At 35.4% G+C, this 25,543-nt stretch overlaps 1 protein-coding gene across 3 annotated transcripts in view; it reads right to left on the minus strand.

Moving 5' to 3' along the window:
• Calcrl (calcitonin receptor like receptor) overlaps positions 1 to 25,543 on the minus strand; it is an 87,006-nt gene that overhangs the window by 53,429 nt on the left and 8,034 nt on the right. Inside the window, exon 2 of one of the 3 annotated variants that reach the window (XM_034496374.2) lies at positions 16,785 to 16,852. The exons of 1 other annotated variant lie outside the window; for it this stretch is intronic. The gene's annotated coding sequence lies outside the window, so the exon portion shown is untranslated. Of the gene's footprint in view, positions 1 to 12,330; positions 12,351 to 16,784; positions 16,853 to 25,543 lie in introns of those variants that run through there. One more of the 3 variants, XM_076928964.1, reaches the window with a different exon arrangement.

Genomic DNA, 25,543 nt, shown 5'->3' on the forward strand with positions numbered 1-25,543 from the left:
TAATGAGAATAAAAGCATTGCTTAATGTATCATTTGAGATGACTTTTTAAGTTCTGGAATATTCCAATAATTTCTTGTTCCATAATATCATAGTATATGTTTGATTGATTTGTGAAAATTATTTGTAGGAAAACACAATATGACAGAAAATAATCAATTTATGCTGTAAACATATTCTCTGTGGAATAGACTTGCCTAGGAAAATTGTGGAGGATTCTGATTTTGCAAGATGAAAGGGAATTTCCAGTAAGGAAATGAATGAGACAAGAGTTTTTGAAACAGCAAGGACTATTGGGAAACTAGCCTTTAACCATAATTAATTTATTAATTTTTACCTATTTGTTTTCAAAGTAATTATTGTCATGTTCTCATTGGTATTAAAAAGATAACTATTTGAAAAAGGATACAGCTTGCTGACTTTTGTGTATGTTTTCTGTGTGTATAGTTGTATTTATACATATACATGAATTACTAAGATGTTTCACCTTGTTAATTTGTAAAATAAATAAGAAAAAGCAATACACTTGCTAAAGAAAGTATTTTCTCATACCTTTGAAGAACATAAAAACTTAGTAGACAAAGTAAATCCTGGCAACCTGCTTCTTTTCTATTGAGAAACAGAAAGGGGTGGATCCAAAGGAAGATGAGGAGGGACTGGGAGGAGTAGAGGGAGGGGTAACTGGAATTAGGATCTATTGTGTGACAAAAAGCTATTTTCAGTAAGAGAAATAAATAAATCATGACAATCAAATGAAAAAAGTATGAAAAATTTTTAACTGTCTTTTTCTATTCATCTGTAGCATACCTTCAAACTTCAAACCTCTAGAGACACATTTTTCCTATTAGTCCTAAGCCTATACTAATACTGACTTTCATATCATAGTAGAAAAACCTCAATTTTAAAATAAAAAAAATGAGAAAAGTAATTATTGGGAATAAAGTAAGTACTGAGATGAGGTTTGGATAAATATGTGGAACTCTGACATTACAGCTGTCTTTTGCAAAGACACTCATCTAAGTAACTAGTTGTGTGAAAAAAATAAAAAATCATTAGACTATGAAGAAACCCAGATTCTAATTTTAACCAAACCCAGGGATTACAGTGGAGACAGATGGCATCTAGAACAGATGACAGATGTGGTCCTAAGGCATTTTGAGCATGGTACAAAAGATTTCCTAATGATCCTACCTTTGTGTGCTGTCCTAATGGCTGTTATCGGACAATTATGTATTTAGTCTGTAAGCAGTGCCATCTCTCATTTGATGGGCTCCATTTTCCTTCCTCTTTAATTCAGACTAGGATATGGTACCTGATTCTTAATGGTCATTGACTCTTTTTCAAGTCTATTGTTCCAAGTAAAATCTATTGATAATCACATTATTATAAACAAAGTGTGTGTATATGCAAAAACATTGAATATAAAAGTTTAAACTAGAAACAAGGAGGCTACAGGAGACAAAAGTTACAATTTAATACATAACACAATTTTTTTGTTGGCAGATGTAGAAAAGTAATTTTGGACCTTTGTTTTATAACTAGTGTGAGATTTATCTTCCCAAGGCCTTAATAAATGTTCTGAAGGAGATTTGCTTTATATTTTAAAGATTACTTGAAGCGTTATTGAAAAATCGAGACTTGTGATAAGACTCAAAGATGTTCAATACAAGAATCATACCAGTTTTATTGTCGTTACTTTTTAGTGTTTGGGATTAAGTTCGGGGATTCATGTGTGCTGGCCAAGTGTTCTGCCACTGTAGAAAAAAAAAAAAAAAAAAAAAAAAAAAAAAAAAAAAAAAAAACAAAAAAAAAAAAAACAAAAAAAAAAAAAAAAACACAGAAAAACAAACAACAAAAAAAAAAAAAAAAAAAAAAAAAAAAAAACCTGCCTGCTGCAACTGTTTTTGTTTTGACTCTTGGGATAATCCAGATTTTTTTATTATTATATTGATAGGCATATATAAATTTGCATGGTTTAGAAAGTAACCCATAACCTTTTAGTAAAAGAAGTAATTTAATCACCATAAAAGTTAAAGGAGGTAAGTATATTCCTCTGATAACTGAAGACACAGGTTTTATTTTTCCCTCTTATCATTTTAATTGAATTTTCTCTTTATATTCTAAACAGTATTCAAAGCAATTTGTGGAAGTATTATATTTATTTGTTATAAAAAAATAGCAATCGTGTTTATGGGATTTATAAGTAAATGACTTCAGAGCACAAAAATGCCAGCAAGTGTTCTTGCTCAAAGGTCTGGAGTCCTTGGCATCACCATCTTTCTCCCAAGGCTGTCACGGGGCTGAGTGGTTTTGTGAAGGGATGTTTTACATGTGAATGCCTTAAATTGACCCTGTTTGCCCAATAATGATGGATAATTGCCTTGATCTCCCTGGGAAAGTGTTTACAACACAAGTGAGTTTTTCCTCAGTCTTCTGAGTCAGCTTCGAGGGCTTGTTTATTGTGACTCAGGAACAACCTTGGTGGAGAGTAAGGATGTCTCTCTGGACCAATAAAGGGGATGCTGGAATCTATCATCTATATGAAAATATGTATTTTCTGAGTTTCCTTCCTCAAGTATTAGGAAGGCGCCTGATAGAGGACAAGATATGAGAAATATAACAAGAATTGAAAAGAGATAAAAGTTCTTCATAAGTTGTCCTACAGAGGCAGTATAAATTTGAAGCACAAATTTAAAGTTACAAATGAAGTCTTATGAAGGGAGGAGATGACCTCATACGGTGCCTCAAGGGATGATTTCTCAGAGGAAGTAGTATTTCACTAGACATCTGCAGTTGGAGGATGGTTGTTAAGAAACACAAAAGCAATGGCTCCTATCAGAAGGGTGTGGGGCAGAGGGCAAAGGAGAGGGCGCTGTGAGACGGACTGTGAAGGCAGGTAAGACTACACTGAACTCAGAATCAGAAAACTTGCTGCAGACTCTGGTCTGTGCCCTGTAACACCTGCAAACATCTGGTTCCAGAAAAGAGAAATTATTTGGTTTATGATTGTTCCTTAAAAGTCGGTTACAGCAGGGTTAGGTGTGAGGAAAGATGACGACTAGAAAGAAAAATCCTCCTTGAAGAAAAATCCTCCTGAAGAGTTTGGCTTTTGAAAAGGAGAAGAAAGACATTTAGTGGTAGGTGTGGGAGGACTTGTGGAGTAGGGTTCTATTTTTAGATAAGACTGACATCAGTGTCTTATAATAATAATGGGGATGTATGTGAATAAGGGTGTTGACTATACAAAAGACAATTAGACTAGAAAAAAATAAATAAATAAGATTCAGAGCAGCATTAGGAAAGACTACCTGAGCCAGCTTTAAAAACTGGTACAGAGGAAAGGACAACAGTTCTGGTGAGCTTGGACGTATGGAAACAAAGTAATAATCTGACTACTCTCTCCTTTTGAAACACTGGTTATGGAAACCACGGAGATATTGGAAGGCTTGGAGGCAGTGGAATACAGGATTGATTAAGCCAAGTAGGACCCTTGAAGAAGCAAATACCAAGTTTGAGCTAAGATTAAAGTTTGCTGATTTGGAAGAGAATATTATCCCCACAGTTCATAGGAAAAGAACTCTATAGGCAGAGAGTAGAAGGTAGAGCCAGAGACTTACAGGGGGACAGGTTAAGGACCCATGACCCTGGTGGACATCGGTAAGTATTTTTGCTTTGGGCATAGCAGCACTGTAGATGTGGGATTTCAGACTTTGTAATGTGTGATATCGTTAAATAGTATCTTCCTATTTCCTAATGTAGCATTCTAAAGATTTTTAGAGAAAGAAAACTAAATGAGGAATCTATTGATTTTTATTCTGGTGTTTGATAAAAGAATGGTGTTTGAAGTAATTATCAACTTTAATTACTGATAAAAATTTAAAGAGCAGAAGTTCCTTTATAGTGCATATTTGGCTATTTTTTTCTCCTTTCAGAAATTATGCCTTTTTCACTTCTTGAACTCAGACAGCCCTACAAGTACTGAGAGTACTACATTAAAATTACCTTAAGAAAATGATTTCCCAGGCAGTGGGTTTTTGTGTGTATGATGTGTGTGCATGTGTGCGCTCTGACATTTTCTGCCTTACTCCTTTGACAACAGATCTTCCACTAGCCTGGAAGCAGCAAGACCCAGTGTTCCTCCTGTCTCTATTCCTTATCATACAGGGATTCCAAGGATGTACAGCCATACCTGGCTTCTTATATGAACACTGGGGATCAAAATTCAGTCTTTTGCTTAAACACCAAGTGCTCTTACCCAGTGAGAGAATTCTCCCCAGACTATGGTGTTGGGGATTGATTCTAATGCTTTGAATTAATGTGGCTCCCAAAACCAGTGTCCAAAAGCTGAAGGTTCTTGTCCCCAATTGGTTTTTGATCAGTCAATAAAGATCCAACAGCCAATGGTTAGGCAGGTAGACTAAGGCGGGACCTTTGGATTTGCAGGTCTACAAACTGGAAGAGAGGAAGGAGGAGAAATCACCATGACAGGGAAGAAGAAAGACCGGACCTAAAGACCTGTGAGAATCAGGGATAGTGGCCATCTCCCCAGTTGTGTTTGGGGTAACAGAGATAAAATACAGATTTCAAAAGATGTTAACTCAGGAGTACCGGAGGGAGTGATTGCTAGCAGTGGGAAGTATTAGAACTGTTCTGCCTTTGTGTGTGTGTGTGTGTGTGTGTGTGTGTGTGTGTGTGTGTGTTTCATTCATGAATCCAGAGGGCTCTGGTGCGTGGCTGGGAGCATGACCCATGGGGAACACAAAGCAGTTTAACAAATTAATGCTACACTCCAGCATAGGTAATCTTAATACAATTGAGACAAACTTGGCTACAATAGTTTACTATTGTGTAATGTCAATATTATACTAAACACAGTAGATATATAAAGGAATTTGGGTAAATTCATGGAACACAGGTTTAGCAGGCAAACAAGATTTCAGTCCTAATACTGTCATGGGTATATACACTGAAAAAGAAGAAAAGGAGAAAAGAAAGAAGGGAGAGAGGGAGGGAGGGAGGAAAGGAGAGAGAGAAGGGGAAGAGAAGGGTAAAGAAAAACATTGCAATTACTATTAAGTTGAATATCACTCATGTATGTTAGAATAGCAATAAAGGTCTATTACTATATCTATTATTATTATTATTATTATTATTATTATTATTATTATATCTATTTAAGGAAAAAAGTTCTAGTCAAGAGAATCGTATCTCTGGTTTGATGAAACCTAATATCCTATTTGGGAAGGGTCAATCACCTGGTCAAGAGACCACCCACCCTGGGGAAGTGCGTTCCCTAAGCCATGCTAAAGAGATACACGATATGATTTTTCCTTTAATGAGAAGCTGTACTTTTCTTCCTTGAGTCCCTACCCCTAGCATGGTAGATTATTGGGCTGTAGCCATGCAGCTCCATATATTGGCCCACTTCTCTAAGCTACTTAGAATGTGTAACTTTTCTTCTATCTATTTTCTAAGTATTCTTTCTCTTAATAACTTAGGCATCCAAAGATAAGAATGTGTTTGATTCAAGCCTCCATACCCTCAAGCTTAATGTAAAATAAAGTGGGTAAATTAAGTATTGTTTCATAGTTAGTATTTGTTACTTGGTAAGTTTCAATAGGTAATTCTCCATATAACTACTTTTAATGATTATTTTCTATCGATTAGCATGACTATAGCTCGTATATGTGTTATGTGTACCTTGCTCTCTGAGAGTTTGTAATATCTAGCACAGAAGGCAAATTAAACATAGTAAACATTTAATGGCAATAGTTCTATCTGCCTGGGGTGCAGTCCTATACTACCAGTAGATTTTTCTCATACCTATACATAACTTTGATAAAGTTTAATTCATGGTTAATGAAAATAAGATCAAAGTAGTTAATAACACAGAATATGGAAAAAAATTATAGCAAAATACTGCAATAAAATTGATTGGCAGAATCGCTACTCCTGTGCTTTGAGGAACTTAGGTAAAATAAAGCAAAACTCAAACAGAAGCAGTGACTGCTGTGACTTCTGTCCTGATAAGCATGGCAGCTCCTAAACAGATGAATGTGCCCCAAGGCCCAGGCACATATGTAGTATGATATGCTGGACAAAGGGAGGATTAAAATCCTGAGTTAGATGGCACAGAGCCAAGATTCCATCATGCTACTCAGAGCAGCTGCACAAGTGTAAAATGTTAAAATTTTTCTTTGCAATGTTCCATTTCTGTTGTCTCTGGATAACTGAAACCATGGAAACGGAAAACAACGGCAAGAAGGGACTCCTGTTCTTAGTCTGTGATTAAAAAAAGACTGATCATTCTAAGGTTTTCTGTTTGTGGGTCTCTAAGATGACTGGAACAACTTGGCCAAGAAGAATACATAGAGGATTGAAAAATTAGGAGAGAGAACAGATTCCAAATAGAAGAAACGAAATGAACAAAGTCCTAAAACAGGAGCAAGGCACGTTGTCATATTACTGTGATTATTGTGTGATGCTTTCAGCCTGCGAGTGAGGTTCTGTGCTTGTCTGACTGTTGCTCTCCCTATGGATGGTGGGTTTCCTTTTTAACAGTTAGTTTGATTGCACTTGTCCATCTTCTCACAGGAGGAAAGCAAAAGAAAGTTGTTAGACTCTAACAATATTTAAATCATTCTTATCAGCATAGCAAAAAGATAAAAGTGGGTTTGGAACACTCCAGATGATAATATAAATTATTATACCATTTGCAGTTTTTAATAGTTAACGGACTGATCTTTAAATACTCCTTTTATTCTGCCCCTACCTTGATGTGTTGATGGTCCTCACAACACAACAAAGGATGGACACACACAGAGAGAAAACTGTGATTTGTGTCTCAGTAGCAATGAAATACCAGTGAGGGTAAGTCAAAGTTGCTTTGCCAGCACCTGGATCTGGAGGAATTGGATATTTGCAAGGACTGGAAATTGGCACCAGATACAGTGCAGACATTGGCTGAAGATGAATTGTGTTGATTAATCATATAAACTTCTGTACATGTCCTTGTAACTTAGGAAAGATATTTAACTCTTCTAAACTCAGTGCTTACATAAGTAAAATGTGAATAATGATGTCATGCTCTATATAATACTCATGTGGTCACAAAATAAAAGACCAGCATCTAGTGGACTGAAACCATTTTCTAGCAAAGGGTAAGCATTCAGTGAATGTTAGCCATCACTATGAGGAAAATGAATATGGTTACTTGCTCCAACCCAGCAGGAAGAATGGAAAGCATATCTCAACTGAAAGAATAGTGTTATCCAGTTGATTTATATAATTTATATGCAAAGTTTGCCTATGAGAAGAAAATTTTCCCATCTTTCTTTGAGTATAGGAAAGTTGTATAATTGTACTTGCTTAACAAAATCAATTAATATATACTTTTGCTCAAGAAATTTTCTGGATTTCTCAATACTACTCAACTGTTTTACCCAGTAGTAACTTTAAATAACAAGACTATAAATGTGAGCAAATTTTAAACCTACTGCTAATATCTCTATGTAGATCACAGTCATGTCAAAAAGCATCTTATTTGAAATCTATCCTGTTTTGGAAAAAAACATAATTATCAGCAACCTACCTTATAAGAGAATGAGAAAACTATTTTTATCATTATAAAATAGATAATACTGCTGGAGAGGGGAGGAACACACATTTAATCACAGCACATTGGGAGGCAGAAGCAGGCAAGTCTCTGAGTTTGAGGTCAGCCTGATTTACCAAGAGAGTTCCAGGAAAGCCAGGGCAAAAAGGAGAGAGTCTGTCTCCGAAAAACCAAATAAAGAGCTAGCTAAAAAAACAAACAAACAAACAAACTACATATGTGCAATTGGCTAAAGACATTTTCTGCCTGCAGCTAAGATAATCTATCCCCGTCACACTTTTGTTCACATACATCTAGGGATTGAACCTCTTTTATTTGTACTGATTAACTAGTTTGTTTAATTAAAAATAGAAAATGGCACTGTGTAAATACTCTTTGATTAATATCACAGGTCACAGGCTTGGGGCAAAGCATGAAGCTGCAAAGTCCTAGTGCAGCATGTGAAAAAGAGATTTTTGATGTGTGGCATCCATCCGAGTGTGAACTCATAAACTGATGGAATACTGGATACAGAAGAGAAGAGATTTCTATTCTGGACAAACGTAGATGAATGTCTTCTAAAGGTTGAGACACTGACTAAGGACTTAAGCTGGCAATGTGTGTCACTGAACTTTTCAACAAAAGCTTTTTAATGGTACCCTGGAGAACAGTGAGCAGACTCAGATCACTGTGCACATGAGCAAGCAAATGTAGACATAGACTATGAGTACCAAGCAAAATAAAACAACAATAAAAACGAAGGCAAAATGCCTTGAAAATCTTGAGAAGCAAAACAGAAATAAATCTTTCTGAATAATCAGAGGGAAAAAATACAGACCTGAATTGCACGAAGACATCCTGCATGCTGTATCAGCATCTCAGGATGTCTATGGCAGGAAACTTGCTGTGTCTCTGACATTGTTTTCTTTCAGCCACAAAGGAATTCTAAACTCTGAGGTTTTGTTTTTATAAAATATTGACTAAAAGAGAATTTGAATGTTTGATATGTCAAGAAAATATATTGTCATTAACTGTACTCCCCATACTGTGACGACACCCTAGATGCACAGAATCTTTTATCCTTTAATCAGTGTTTCCCTAATCTTTCCCCCGTGGTATCACTTCCCATTGGTTAGAATAGTTACGATGAAATCCATGAAAAATGAGAAAGGATGTGTCAGCATGGTGAAAAAGAAACCCTTGCCCAGTGTAGGCTCCAGAGAACCAAATAACCCTATTAAAAATGGAGTGCAGACCTAAACAAATTCTCAACTGAGGAATATTGAATGGCCAAGAAGCACCTAAAGAAATGTTCAACATCCTTAGTCATCAGAGAAACGGAAATCAAAACAACCTTCATACCAGTCAGAATGTCTAAGATCAAAAACTCAGATGACAGCAGATACTGGTGAGGATGTAGAGAAAGAAGAACACTCCTCCATTGTTGGTGGAATTGCAAGCTGGTACAACCACTCTGGAAATCAGTCTGACGGTTCCTCAGAAAATTGAACATAGTACTACCTGAGGAACCAGCTATACCACTCCTGGGCATATACCCAGAAGATGCTCCAACATATAACAAGGACATATGCTCCACTATGTTCATAGCAGCCTTATTTATAATAGCCAGAAGCTGGGAAGAACCCAGATGTCCCTCAACAGAGAATATGATGCATTTACACAATGAAGTACTACTTCACTGTGTAATGAAAATATGGTACATTTACACAATGAAGCTAATAAGAACAATGATTTCATGAAATTCTTAGGCAAATGGATGGAACTAGAAAATATCATCCTGAATGAGGTGACACAGTCACAAAAGAACACACATGGTATGCACTCACTGATAAGTGAATATTAGCCCAAAAGCTCCGAATACTAAAGATACAATTCACAGACCATATGAAGCTCAAAAAAAAGACCAAAATGTGAATGCTTCAGTCATTCTTAGAAGAGGGAACAAAATACATATGAAACATAGAGGGTGGGAGGGACATAAGAGGAAGACAGGAGGGGAAAGGGGGACAGGGTCAGGTATGGGAGGAGATAGGATGATATACAGAGGGTCAGGAAATTGAACAGAGGTGTGTAGCAATGGGGAATGGGGAACTGGGGGTAGCCACAAGTCCTAGATGCCAGGAAAGCAAGAGGTTCCCAGGACCCAACATGGATGAGATTAGCTGAAATTCCCAACAAAGGGGAGAGAGAACCTGTAGAGACAATATCCAGGGATTAGGCAAGACCCCTGGTTAGGGGATGGGGCCACCCACTCATCTCCAAATTTTTAACCCAGAATGGCTCTTGTCTAAAGGAAATATGGGGACAAAGTGTGGAGCAGAGACTGAAGGAAAGGCCATCCAGAGACTGCCCCACCTGGGGATCCATCCCATATACAAACACCAAACCCAAACACTATTGTGGATGCCAAGAAGTGCTTGCTAACTGGAACCTGATACAGCTGTCTCCTGAGAGGCTCTGCCAGAGCCCAACAAAGGCAGATGCTCACAGTCAACCATTGATCTGAGCACAGGGACCCCAATGGAGGAATTAGGGAAAGGACTGAAGGAGCTGAAGGGGTTTTCAACCTGGTAGAAAGAACAACAATATAAACCAACCAGACCCCCCATAGCTCCCATGGACTAAACCACCAACCAAAGAATACAAATGAAGGGACCCATGGCTCTAGCTATATATGTATCAGAGGATGGTATTGTCGGCATCAATAGGAGGAGAGGCCCTTGATCCTGTGAAAGCTAGATTCCCCAGTGTAGGGGAATGCCAAGGTGGTGAGGTGGGAGTGGGTGGATGGGAGGGGGAGAATCCTCATAAAAACAGGGAGAAGGAAATGTGATAGGGGGTTTTGGAGGGGAAACTGGGAAAGGGGATGACATTTGAAATGTAAATGCATAAAATAACCAATTAAAAAATAATAAATTAAAAAGATAGAACTCTTCTAGGACCCAGCTATAATTCTTTTGGGTATGTTCTATGGACATGAAATCTGCAACAGTATTTATAACCGAGATATGGAACCAAATTAAGTGTACTCTAATTGTTGAATGGCTGGGGTAATGTGCTGTACACACATTACCTCATCATTTGTGGCTGGGTGATGTGGTGCATCATCCAGCCATGAAAAAGGAAGTTTCTTTATGTGGAAAGACATCGATGAACCCAAAGGATGTTATACTGAGAGAAATGAGCCAGGCACAGAATGAGAAATACAATATGGCCTCCGTCATGTGGAATTTAAAAGAGTTGATCTTACATACCTGGATAGTAAATTGCGGACCCCAGAGATATTATGAAGTTGATTAAGTTGGTGATTTGGGAGACAGTGGTCCAGGGCACAAAATTAGTTACAGATAAGAAATGAGTTCATGCACTGATTGAGTAGCATGCTGATTGTAATTAATGGTGATATAAGGAATCCTTGAAAAACGCCAGCAGTGTCCCCACCACAAAAAAGTAACGGTGTAACAAGATTCACGCACTAACTGGCTGGATTTAGTAGTCCTATGATGTATATGTGCTTCCAGATTTCACATTGTACATACCTAAAATTACATATTTGTCAATTTATAAAACTGCAATGATATAAAATTTAAAAATGGTTAGCTTATAAGTAAAAATTATGTGAAACATTCTGTCCTACTCATTTCTGATTATAAATATCTACAATATTTGAATGATATAGAGCAGTACCGTGTAAAAAGGCAGAGAATACTTCCTGTTGCCTATTTTTTTTATAGTTTTACTAGGGTTAAAACTAAGGCTTTGAGCATCCTGGGCAAGAGTCCTACCACCGAACTCTACCTCCAGTTTTTCTCTTCTGTCTTTTAGTCTGAGATGGAGTCATAATAAGTGACATGGCCCCATAAGCTTGAAAGTCTCCTGCCTCATCCTTCAGGTAGAATAGCTAAGATTACAGAGCTGGGTCACTAACCCTAACTCTGTATTTTCACTTGCATACTATCTTAGTACTAAATGTAATTAAATATATGAGTCTAATTCTATCTTTATTGACTCTAGTTAACACAGTTACAGTGACATATATGAAAAGGAAGCAGACAGAAAGTAAAGTGTTGAAATGTAAACAGGAATTATGACTAAAGTTGAAAGGTCAGGTGTTTCATAAATGAAAGTCATTACTTTTTACAGTGGTCAAAAACATTTGATTCTGACGTTTTCAGCAGACCAAGTTTCCCAATGTTCCATCCATAGAATGATAACTAATCAACTACTGGGAGTAATGTGCTATTATTCTCCAAGGAATCTACTAGAAGAACATTTTGTAATGTAACAATGTTGCACTAAATTCCTTATACTCATTGACACAGAGCTGCTAGTAGCCAAAGTCTCCCTACAAAGTGATTATGATCTGTCCTTCAATTAGCTAACTTGGCTTTACCTGGGAACAGATTTTGATCTATTCAAATACACTTTGAGTAATGATGAATATTCTCTCTCTTAAATAAGACCTGTTTGAGGATTTGAAGATAGCTCAAGTAGGCATGTAAAGTTGTGTCTTCAAAGCATGATAACCTGAATTTGATCCCCAGAACCTACATGAAAAAGAAGGCATGGTAGCGCATTGCTTAGGTATGGGGCTCACTAGCCAACTAATCAAAATCCTTGCAAGGTAAACTCCAGGCTAATGAGAAATCCTGTCTCATAAAACAAGATAGAAGCTTCTTAAGGAACAATACTCAGTGTTGTCTTCGGTCCTACATACCTGCATATGCATGCACAGATAAACACAGGCACACACATATGAGCAGAAAACAGACTAGTTGGTCTTGTTTGCTTGCTTGCTTGCTTGCTTGCTTGCTTGCTTGCTTGCTTGCTTGCTTGCTTGTAGCAAGGTCTCACTGTATAGTCCAGGATGTCTGTGAATTTAGATTCCCTTGACCCTGCTACCAAAGTGTAGGGATAACAGTTATATACTACCATGCACAGCTTTAAGAAAGATTTTAAATTAATGTTTGTCACACATGATTATTGACAAATGTTGATTTTAAATTAATATGTTTGTCACGCATGATTATTGACTAATGTTGAAGAAAAAAGTTCTTTTTGAACTGAGGTTATACCTTTTTATTGTATCTGAAATAAAGTGCATTTATTTTATAGAATCACATGGATTTAAAGCTGTGTCAAGGAAATTTTCTTAAAAACTAATATATATAATATACTATATGTGTGTGTGTGTGTGTGTGTGTGTGTGTGTTTGTGTGTGTGTGTGTAGAGAGAGAAACTAATGTTCCAATGATATACTTAAAGGAACATGGCAGAAATAAAGAACAAAACACAAATAAAAAACAACAAATAAAGTAACACCAATACCCAGAATAAATGAAATGTGATATTTAGGCTTGGGTAATTTTTCTGTTTGGTTGGATATCAACCCAAATTTGAACAAGACTGGGAAAGTCTCATGAAATGTATGCCTATTTTAGAGTGAATTGATAGCACTTATTTTACTATTAAGCCTAAGTTCAAATAACTGTATGTGTGTGTATGAATATATATGTGTATGTGTTTGTATGTTTGTCTATATATGAATTTTACCATAAAAGACAGAATATTAGGGAGCTAGAAAGATGGATTAATGATTAAGATCACTTGTTGCTTCTGAAAAGGACTTGGATTCAGTTCCCAAAACTCACATAGTGGCTCATAACTATCTGTAATTCAAGTTTTACTGGATCCAATACTCTCTTCTGAGATTCCTGGACACCAGGCATGCATGTGGTTCATATATATGCAAATAAAACACTCATAGACATTTCTTAAAATCTAAAATAGTGTATAATACCAGATAATAATAATAGACTGGAATATAAAAATGATCTGATTGCAATGAAATAGACCTTTCCAAACTATCACTGTGAATGTAACCCAGGAACGAGGGCTTGGCAGTTCCATCTGCAGGCTGATTGAGTCATAGTTTTACTTTCCTTTACATCCAAAGTCTGTTTTTCATTGGATGGAGGTTTTAGATTCAGCACATAAACAGCTGCCAATATTTGTCTTTGGTTTTCCTTTGTGAGATATCTATAATAGTCTAAGAAAGTAGAGAGCATTTAGCCACAGCAGGAACTTCCTGCAAAAAAATGTAGTGAACAGCTCTGCCCCTTTTATAAACATACCCTTTGTTTCTTCATAGGTTCTAGAAATTTCTCATATGTTTAAAGTAGAAACTTGCTCATTTGAACAGAAGCATGTGTGTTGCATGTGTCCTTACTGGCCAGTAAAAATATTTTTAAACATACTATACATTAATGTAACATGCTGAATGTATCTACAACTGAAGAGATGAATTAGGCAAAAACTGGATAACCTTTAAAAGACATAAAGATAGCACAGCAGAAAAAGCTGGCTGAAAGTGAATAACTAACAGAGTTATAACTCTAATAGATATCCATGAATTATAGATAGGCAGGTATGTAGCTCTTGTACAGCCTGTTCCTAAGATGTGTGAGATCCTGAGTTCAACAACCAGCATCAAAATAAATAAATATAAATAAATAAATAAATAAATAAATAAATAAATAAAGTTATATTTTATTGTATTCACTACAGCACAGTTTAGAAGAAAATATTTGGTCAAAATTGCTATAGTTGATAAAAGGTAACCAACATGCTTTGACTAAAAGATTAATGAAAGCCAGATAGGAAATAAAACAATAATAAAATATATATTATTAACCAATATTTATATTCATATTTCCAAGACCAAGATTGTTTAAAAATGCTACTGATCTTCAAAATAACATTAAGTATAATGGAATTAACAGATAGTTCTAGTGTTCATATTAAAAGGCAAATGGAAGCTAAAATCTAAACAACTTGGTTACTATAATTTTGTAGTAATTATTGAACTGAATTTTTAGTCAGTATGCTCAGGATAAAGTAACGAAGCTGTGTGAAACATGTATCTTAAATTTGTGGGAAAATAGCTTAGATTCAATTCTAATTTGTTAAAGATTCAAATGTGAAATAGTCTTAGAAAATAGAAAAGTATTAGAACATTGATATTTTTACCACTTTGTGTCTCAAAGAGCTTTGAGCAAGATTATTAAACATCAGTGATAGCTATTATTAGATCCCGCTCAAAGTACAATGTACTCAGAGAGTTTGTTCTTCATCCCCTCCTACCTCTCATTAGTCAAGCTGTAGAGTGTGCCGAGTGACTGTGTGGATTAACCATGCCAAAATGCTTAAAGCTGGAAGACCAGAAGCTGGCCATGTTGTTATTAGAGAGATATGCATATGCTGAGGGCTTTTTCAGCTCATCTTTAGGTCAAAGCATTTTAATCAGATAAGCCAGATTCTCAGAACTGGGGGTGGACTTGAAAATGTTGCAGCATCATCTGCTTGCTTTACAGACTTAGAACATGGGAGCCAAGGGAGTTCATGAATTGCTGTATGTTCCATAACAGTGGCACAGCTAAAACCAGGCATCATGTCTCCTTGGTCTCAGCTCTGGCCTATTTTATTAGACAAAATGAAACCATCATTGATACAAACAGATGAATGGAAGTCAATTCCTACTTTTAGTTACATGTTTCATCGCCACAGGGATAATTTTTTTAATCTATTTATTGCTGGAATTTAAACTTATTTGCACCTTAAACTTAATTATTAAAATAAAAATAATTAGAAAGGCACATTTAGCATCTCTCTCTCTCTCTCTCTCTCTCTCTCTCTCTCTCTCTCTCTCTCACACACTGTCTTGTCCATGTTCAATAAATCATATGGGATAAGGCAACTGAAGAGATATCAGTTTAAATCTGGGTCTTTCATTGCATTTCTTCCAAACTACTAAATACATGCTATAATTTTCACATTGGAATGATATTCTAAAATAGTATATAATATTCCCCAATATCAAATTATGATACACACATTGGGAAGCCAAAGCCAGTTATTTTCTATTAAAAAAAAAATCTTCTGTTATAGGTTCTTCCCTACATATCTTTGTGAAGTAAAATTGGAGACTTGATTTGAAGTGATTTGGCTTCATATCACATAGATAATATCAGGAAGACAGAGGCAGCTGTCACATACATGTTGGCATTTGGAGCGTTCAGACTTTGCTGTGAGGAACACTGAGTCATCTGAAATGCAGGGTACAGAGGAAGCTGACACATAAAGGGACAGGGCACTCATGAGTTCCCAAAGATAGGCAGTGGAACAAAGAACAATTACACATGGTCTATTTTGGGGCCTAGCAATGAAGATTGGGCATTCTTTTTTAAGAAATGCACAGCTCAAAAACAGAAAAAAAGGAACTGTCTTACAAACCTTTGGATTTAAGATAGCATATTTTTACTTTCAGTATGCTTACTGTACCTTAATAGGGAAATCATTTTTGAATTATTAAAAGCCCTTCAGCCTTACCAAAAGTAAGTTAGGGTAAGAAAATCTAATTAAATACTATGGGGACCATCAGGTGTAACAAATAGATGCATAGTTGTTTTATTTGCCATAGCACTGTAATGGCTGAACACATGTGTCTTTTTGGATGCACCAATACCTATAATGTTTGCTGTTCTTTGACAGAATAGAATTCAATGTTTTCTAAGGATTCCTAAAAATAGTACCTGGAATACTGCAAAATAGTGAAACAGCCCAATTTCCTATATTTCTGTTCTTTTATTTATAATTAAGGTACCTTGTATATTCTAATTATAAGTAACTTTTATCTCACCTCATTCATAGATACAATGTAACAGTAATTATGTGGCTAAGAAAACAAAGAATCCTATAGAAAGCATACATTTAGTTCAAATGAATAACCTAACTATATTATATTTAAAAATCATCTCTAGATCAATGTAATATACATATATTAAATGATATATTTAAATTTAATCACTACAATAAAAATATGACACATTCAAAGTTAACTTAATATTCCTAACCATCTAGCCAAAGACACACAATTATAGGGTTAAATCTAGTTTGCAATGTCCTAAGAAAATAATTTTAAGTTGATAGGTGTATACAATTCCACCTTTTCTGGTTGTTTATTGGGTTGCCACTCAAGGTTCTTATTCAGAAGTAAACTGTGCAGTCTTCTGTGGAATTCTTGTCCCTATACTTAATGCATTCTTAATACCCTTAACTTTATTGCTAACCCAAGATGTTAGTTTGTATATTTTGTTGAAATATATGCAATACCTGAGTGTTAGACCATCCAAAGTTTTGACAGTTGGTAGCACAAGATGTTGGTGTATCATCATAGGGCCCTGGATGACAAAAGAAGATTCCTGTGAATTTGGTAACATTGTAAGTGGAAAGTGGAATTGTACAAAACTTAACTTTAAAGCATATACTGGTGTGGTTTTCTGTTAAAATCCTCATTTTAAATGGTGGGTTTGAAAGGAAGTTCAGAGGAGATACATCTGTCACATTTAGGTTACCATTAAACTAGCCCAGAAATAAGGAAAAAAACTGTTTTTGTTTTTGTAGCATGGCAACATGTCCTTATAACAGGGTCACTGAGGGACAAAACATGGAGCCAGGTGTTTCCTATTGCTTGAGATCTTAGCACTAGAAAGAGGTAGCGTCTGCATAAGTGTAGCTTTGCTCTATAAGTTAAGGATACCATAGTCCCTGCCTGCTAGAGCTATTGAGAAGAAAGCTTACCAACAGTTAGATAGGTAAAAGTCCAGCGGTAATAAGTGCAGCAAAGAAAAATAAAGCAAATAAATGAAGTATAAAGAGAAGGCTGTGGCTATCCAGAAAAGTCTCCAAGGAGGTGGTGTTGATGTAGTTGGTGACAGAGGGAGGCTGCTATGACTGCCCTAGGGAGAGGTTGGTCCTAGATTGATGGCTTGATAATGGTTCTGGGACATGAATGACTTGGCTGGTTCAAGGTATGGGTAGAAGGTTAGCGTTGTCAGGGTGGAAGGATTGAAAACAAGGGTAGTCTCAGAGCCGGTCTAAGAGGAACCCAGAGACATATAGGGTCAGAAATGAATTTGACTCTACTGCTAAATAAACTAAACGTGATGTTGGCTTGTATACATCTTTCCAGGCAGAGTGAATGTTGAGAGTAAGATGAAATCATTATATATTTTTCACTGCTTTACATTAAAATTTACTGCATTAAAATTTACTGAACTTCAAAGATGTCAAGTTTGTGTTCTGTAATGTGTCTACCTCCCATTGTGATCTGAGAAATGTTGTTGATCTTGCCCTTGTGATCTATTCACCTACTGTTATGCTTTAATGGTCATCTAAGCTATTGTCAAGGATATCTATAAAGTCAAGGCAAAAACTTATGTGAACATTCAATCATATTAAGAAGACTATTTTTTAAAAAGCAATAAAGTATTTTGTTAGCAAAATCTTACTTTAATTATCTTGTTATACTACTCTATAGTTAAGAAAAACTTATGCTTCCATAATTTCTGTATAATTGTAATCTAACTTTGCTTTTATTAGGATCAAGATCTGGTTATATTAAGATTTATTTAGATGTGAACCGATGCTGTCTAAATCTAGAATGGGGATTTTTCTAAAAATGCTTTTGAAAAAAAAATAAAACTCTTCAGCCTCAGGCTTTCTTGGCACCCACATGGAATTCAGCAGGTTCAAAGTTGAAGTTTATTTTGAATATTTTCCCAACTTATTAGAAAAGGCCACTGGAAATAGAAACAGCTGAGGAACGTTAGTGGGGGTTTTTTTTCTCAGTATAATTCTAAAATTTTCATATTTTTTTATCCCAGTCAAAGTGACCATGGAAGAGTATTTTAAACCCTTGAGTAGTTAGGTCATAAAACTAATTACCCTGGTTATCTTGAATTTAAATATGCAGTTAATTTTGGTTGATAAATATCTTACATATATAAACATAATTATGGTGTATATGTTGCCATGTACATACTTTCATTTTAATATTTATTTATTTAAATGAATAGGCATTTTGTCAGTTGTATATGTATCATGTGTCTGTGTAGTGCCCTTGGAGGCTCAAGAGCAGGAGTTACAGATGGTTGAGTTATCATATGGGTGCTGGGAATTGAACCTGAGTCTTCTGGAAGAACAGCCAGTGCTTTCAAACTTACTTTCATTTTATATGATAGCTATTAATACATATAGTATCAAATAGTGTAGTAAAAGTAAGTTAATATCCAATATGAAGTACAAAAAGTATTATTACACAAACCTCCTGAAAATATAAAACAGCTAGATAAAAATAAAAAACTAATTTTGTTCAGTAGCATGATGTCTAAATTGATTGGTCAATGGAATTAAAATGACCTAAATCTTGAGAACACAGAAAAGAAATGCAGCATGTACACACAGCAAATAAGCTTTCATCATGAAATGTTTCCATTATTTAAGTCAATGTTTTGATACTAATATGAAGATATTAACTAAACTAAAGAGAAATGAACGTACACCTTACGTGAAAAATACAAACCCCAGTGCCTGTCATGATGTTTTAATGAATAAGAAGTTAATATTGCAACAGTAAGGAAAGAGATACACTCTATTCATATTATTTGTTATTATTCATATTATATTATTATTATTAACTTATTTTCAATAGTTAATAAAACTCAGATAGAGGATAAATGATATATCAACCAATGATTGATAGATGAGTTAATAGATAGAAGATAGATAGATAGATAGATAGATAGATAGATAGATAGATAATAGAGAAAAATCATGATAGATGGTCCACATAAAGTGGATTAGTCACAGTTTCTCTAAATCAACTAATTATTACCTAATTCAAAACAAATGTTTAAGAGGAAAATTTTTATTATTTTAACAAGCAAATTCACTATGATTCATGACCAAAGAGATGTAAATCAAAACCACAATGAGATATTGTGTTACACCCTCCAGAGTGGCAAAAATTAGGATGTTAGACAACAATACACAGTTTTAGAAAGGCTATAGTGCAATAAGTATCTAATTTACAGTTTGTGAGAATTTAAATTGGGTCACTATAATGGGTTGCTTAGAAATATGTCTTATAAATCTTTTCTCTAAAAAAAAACAAATCCATGCAGTTTATGAGGAGATATGTAGGGGACAGTTTATAACTTTGTGGCTTGTAAAAGTCAAATGTTAGAAGCAATTCTAATATTCCGCAGCAGAAGAAAGAATAAGTACATTCTGATACATTCATGCAATGGAATACTGCAGTAGTGTTAAATAATATATCACACAACAGACTCTAACAGTAATGTGTCACAAAAACTACAATGCTATGTGAATGAAACATTTGCCACAGAAAACATGAGTGCACTTTTATAACAGAAAAATTGCAACAGTAAAACTAAATAATATATTACGTAAAAGGTTATGCCTGGGTAAGTTATCTCTAGATGTCTAAAGCCTAGTATAAGGAAACAGTTTACAGGTAGGACTATATGTATGAGTCAGTGATGCAGGAACTTGATGTTCAAACAAACCAGGCTCTAGTAAGAGGATGTTTACTTAAATGGGAAATTTATTAGCCAGGCAGTGGTGGCAAACACCTTTAATCCCAGTGCTTGAGAGGCAGAGGCAAGTGAATCTCTGAGTTCTAGGCCAGCCTGGTCTACGGAGTGAGTTCCAGGACAGCCAGGGCTACACAGAGAAACCTTGTCTCGGGGGGGGGGGGGGGGGGGGGGGGGGAGAAGATGTATAAACTGGATATTTATGATAGATACAATCTGCAAGTGAGACAAAAGTTTAAAAAGAAAATGGTATAGAATGTTGGTGTAGTGACTGCTTAGAATTGTGTATTTTGAAACTTTGAATCAAAACAGAATCTTTGAATCAAAACATGTATGGCAAGAATACAGAGGGGAATGGCTTTGACTCTCATAGTACAAATTGAATTTTTTTCTTCCTTTTACAGTCAAAATATTATAATATTCATGAGAGCTCATAAGTATTGTTATAAAAACAAATTTAATGACTTTAATTTACTTCTCTGAATTCTAGCCATCTGATTTTTTTAAAATCTACTTCATACTCTGAGTCTTCTAGGAAACTAGTGATAGAATTTTAGGTTAACAATGATGAGAAACCCTTACATCTAACCAGCCAATGTTTGGTTAACCCTGTCTGACTTAAGACCCACCCCACAAGAAAGAACCCATACTTGATAATGCTTGTGTAACCAAGAACCAGAGACTAGGTATCCCCGGAGACCTTGGGTAAAACCAAATACTACTGGTCAAAAATGTAACAATAAAGATTCAAAAAGAACAAAGTAACAATAAAATGACTCCTAAAGATATTGTGCCATACTCAGATCAGTGCTTATTCAACCACCGTCAGAGACACTTCCTCCTGCAGATGGACAAATACAGAGGACCACAGCCAGACATTATGCAGAGAGAGTATCCTTGGAAGACACAGCTCTAAATGAGATGTTTTTATCAAATCCCTGGCCTCAGAGCTGAGAGAGCCCTGCAGAAGAGGCAGAACGAGTGTAAGAGACAGAGGAGATGGAGAACGCCAGGAGAGCGAGGCCCACTATATCAACTGAGCAAAGTTCATATGCACACAAAGACTGAAGCAGCAAGCACAGGACCTGCACAGGTTTGCACTAGGGTCCTCTGTGTATATATTATAGCTTTTAGTTTAATACTTTTATGGGACTTCTAAGTGTGTGAGCAAGTGGGTCTCTAATTCTTGTGCCTTCTCTTGGGGCTCTTTTTCTTCTGTTAGATTGCCTTATCCAACTTCGATGTGATTGTTTTGTTTTATTTTATTGTATTTTATTTTGTTTAAAAAATGGCAAACAAAAGAAAAGCCCTTGAGTTAATGTGTGCTTTCTTGTGTATGTGTGTGCATAGGAATGTGCATGTATGTATATGTGCATGCGTGTGTATGTCCCTTCATATGCCTATCTCTGTGTGTGTGCACCTGTGTATGTATGTCTGCGTTTTTACCTCTGAGTCCAGTGAAAATAGAAAAGTTATAATTTAAATTAATAGCAAGTTTTTCAGAGTTCTAAATTACAGTGATTCATAGAAGGAAAATGTGCCTCTGAGTAACAATGCTACTTATTCATAGCCAAGGCTTAAAAAAGAAAGTCTTATATGTACATATCTTTGGAAATATTTTTGGCATTTAGATGTGAAAGCTTAGAGTGTTTTTTTAAAAAGATGACCACTTACATATGTGACTTGTTTGCCCTTATGTGCTGTTACTGTAAGTTCGAACCTAATATATTCTTACAGTATATTCTCACAATCTGCAGGATGCCGGTAAACAGAACAATTTCAGAGCACAGTAGGAAACTTAAGCATTATGTCTGGCTGAGTTGAACCACCTCATATTGTCTGATAGACTTAGTGAAAAGGACTTGAATTGTACCAAATAGCCCTGATGTTTCCAGTGTGATGACTAAGAAAGTCCAGGTTCTGAGATATCTATTCAGAAACTATCCTTAGAGACTAGACAGTGTCAACAGTTTAGACTCTGTGACACCACCACTTGGAAATACAGCTGTCATCTTGATCAGTTGAGTTCAATCCCTTGAACAAAAAGACAGTAAATCTATGTGCTTTTCACAACCTAATAGACACTGCTCAGCACTTATCTGAGGCAGTAACACTTAGACTTGACCCCAAGTATACAAAAACATAAAACAAAGGGGTTTTTTCCAACACAATTTTAGACCAAGAAATAATGCTTGTTTACTAACTTTAAAAAAGTACTCTTGGTAGCGTCTGTCATCCATGGCTATGTATCTCACATTTCCCTGTCTTAAGTGATGTGCTTTGAGATTGGATTTTTATTTCATAATCATTCTGGCAACTAAAATATGTTTTATGAGCTAGTTTATCTTCTGGTCTAGCCTCTCAGTTTATCCCATTATTTTGCTCCTTTAATTCAATACTTCTTTCTTTTTTTTTTTTTTTTTTTGATCAATTTATTTAGTTTTTGAGAAGTTTATATTAATACTGAATTTACATCATTTCCCCTTCACTTTTCTTCCTCCAACTCCTTTCACATTTTCTTCCAATCATTCTCAAATTCATGACCTCTTATTCTTTCATTAATATTGTTACACACACACACATACACACACTATACATATACATTTAAATGTATAAATTCAACCTGCTGAATTCATTTAATGTTTTTCCTGTCTATAAAAGTTCCTTTTACTTTCAAATTTTATTCTTAACTTGATTTTATATCAGACTTCACTTAGTCTTTAATAATTATTGTTAATTTATGCGAAATGTTCTGATTAGTGCTTCCCTGTAGAAGAATTTTAATCCAGCAACAAGGCTGCTGTGGCAAGGGATCACATCCAAAGCCCTTCTAGGTCTGTGCATTTCAACTAGAATGACATGACTTTAATCCCACTGGCTGGGATACAGACATGTCCTTAGTATGTATTTTTAATCCCAAACACTGAAGATAAGGTTATTGTAGAAGAAAGCAGCCATGTTTGAAAGTAACATCTAACTGAGGGGTAGACAAAGTGATGAATCAGAGAAAGATTTAACAGAATGAGTCAGAGATAGGATATGCCCAACACTCAACACAGAAAGTTGAAGTACTTAAGAGAACATCAAAATAAAGAGAGGCAACTTAATAGGGCAGCATGAAGGGTTCAGGGTACACTTTTAGCAGGACAGTTTTACAGAGACTGGTCACAGGTACAGACAGAATGAGCCAGAGAATGAAAAGGAAACAAGATTTAGAACAAATTGCTAGAATTAATTTGAGGCCAAGAAAAGCAATCCAGTGAGAAGCCAAGAGAAGCCAGTTTGAACTGGTCAGCTTAGAAGGTTAAATTGTATGGAGGCTAGAAGCTTCCAGGCCTAGGCCTAGGGATAGTTAGAACAGAGAAGGAGATGCTCTGGGCTCAGCCCAAGCCGTGTGTTCTCACAACTGGGTACAGCTCTCATCCATCCTTTCATCCTTCCATCTGAGAAAATAAAAGTGACTTTTACACTTCCCTCTTTAATTTTGCTCCTTTTGTGTCTAATTTCATGAACCTCTACACAAGTCTCCAGCCTCATCGTTTACTTTGCTACTTGTAGCAAGTGTAGTGTCCTGGATTTCCTCAAGAGCGAAACACTTTAGGTTCTATTAAATGTTTGTGGGTTTTAAAATATTTAACCAAACTATTATATATATTAAAGCTTTTCTATAGCTTTCTGAAGTGACTAGTTCCCAACAGGAGTTAGTTGAAATTATTCTTATCAAAAATTGTAAATAACACTTGTTTGTAGGTAACATCATGAATTACAAAATTGATCCAGATGCTGTTTCTCTTTGTAGGCAGTTATTTAGACACTGATACTACTACCAACCTCCTGCAGAGGAGATGCTTTAGAAAGTCAAGGGAGTCCAGCATAAAGAAGAGTCAAAACGTGCTATGCCATATGATTTACCATCCACTTTACGCTGTACCAAAATTTCTCTATGCAATGAATTGCAAATTGCAGTAATTATTGAACTATTAAAATGTACAGCAAATTTCACAGGTGTAATTCAGTATTAAATATTTTAATAGACTATATTCAACCTAAAAGTAATATTCTATTAGAGACTTTCATAAGTATTTGTTGCCTCTGTTGAATCTAGATGAAAGAATTATTTCAATACAGTGTTCTGAACATGAGTACATGGGAAACTTATTTGTTCCTGTAAAGATTGGTGCTGGCTTGAGAAAGTGAAGTGGCTCTCCAAATTGAGAAATTAATCAATGTTGGACTAAAAAGTGACTTGTAATATCTTTAAAGTATTTCTTTTCCTGTGGTTAATTGATTTTTAAGTACCTTTTGTACAGTTTAATATAATCCACTTGTTAGAAATTATTGCAATTTTATCTTTTTAAAATATTATTTATGCCAGATTATTTTACTATTTCCTGGCATGTGCTACCCAGAATGAAGAAAATATGTTGCATGGTATTGCATTGTCTTATATGCACTAAAACTACAAAATAAAAGCAAGCAGAGATCTGGACATTCTTAGAAACACATTAGTGAAGATTAAAGTGTAAAAGAACCTGATTTTTCCCTTCACTTGATAATTTAATTATAAATACAGTACTTGATCATGGCGATGTGAAAATGCAGTCAGAAAGTTTAGAATTAAATGATAGAAAAGAATAGCAACAAGAAGTCTTTTTAACTTTGATTTTTAGCAGTGCCTAATCAGTGCAGAGCATAAGGAGTCCAGTGCAGTTAATCACTTAAGGTTTAAAACTCTAACCACTATTGCTACTAGATAACAAAGGTGAACCATGAACTGCGGGGCATATTTCCATTCATTATGCTCTGAATATATGTTGTCTATATTTGAATATAATGGGCATCACTCTTTTTCCTCCACAAATTTTGTATTTATGAATTATATAAATATCTGCCCTCAGTAAATGCCACTGTGCTATTTCTTCATGAATGAATGGTTAGCTCTCTGACTCTCAAGCAAATGAGAAATCTAAATTACAAAAGATTGGTTGTATCTTTGTAACTTGTGAATTATATCAGCTCAAAAAACAATATATTTGGTGAAAGTCTAACATGGAGCATTGTGACAAATTAACATTTTATTTAGTCCGTGTGTGTGTGTGTGTGTGTGTGTGTGTGTGTGTGTGTGCGCGCGCACACGCGCATCAGAGTCTATTTCTGTACATATAAATGCCTATTCTGAGTTTATAAAATAGTGCTTTGACATTAACTTCAATAAACCTACAAAACTGTACACATATGAAGGGCATTGAGAATTAGAGTTTTTATTTAATACTTGTTGATCAGTGTTTAAAAGATTAACAGTTCACAAATAACAGGCATATAACTCAATGCCTATTAAACCCTTTGCTGCTAAACTAAATTTGCTTTCTCCCACACGTGATTTTTCAAATGCTTGATTGGCTTTCTTTCATCTCCAGTGCTAAAGCTTTTTGCTTTTGTACATGACCTAGCTCCATTGTCCAGAAAGGCAGTAAG

Source organism: Arvicanthis niloticus, chromosome 2, assembly GCF_011762505.2.
Source record: "Arvicanthis niloticus isolate mArvNil1 chromosome 2, mArvNil1.pat.X, whole genome shotgun sequence".
Lineage (NCBI taxonomy): Eukaryota > Metazoa > Chordata > Mammalia > Rodentia > Muridae > Arvicanthis > Arvicanthis niloticus.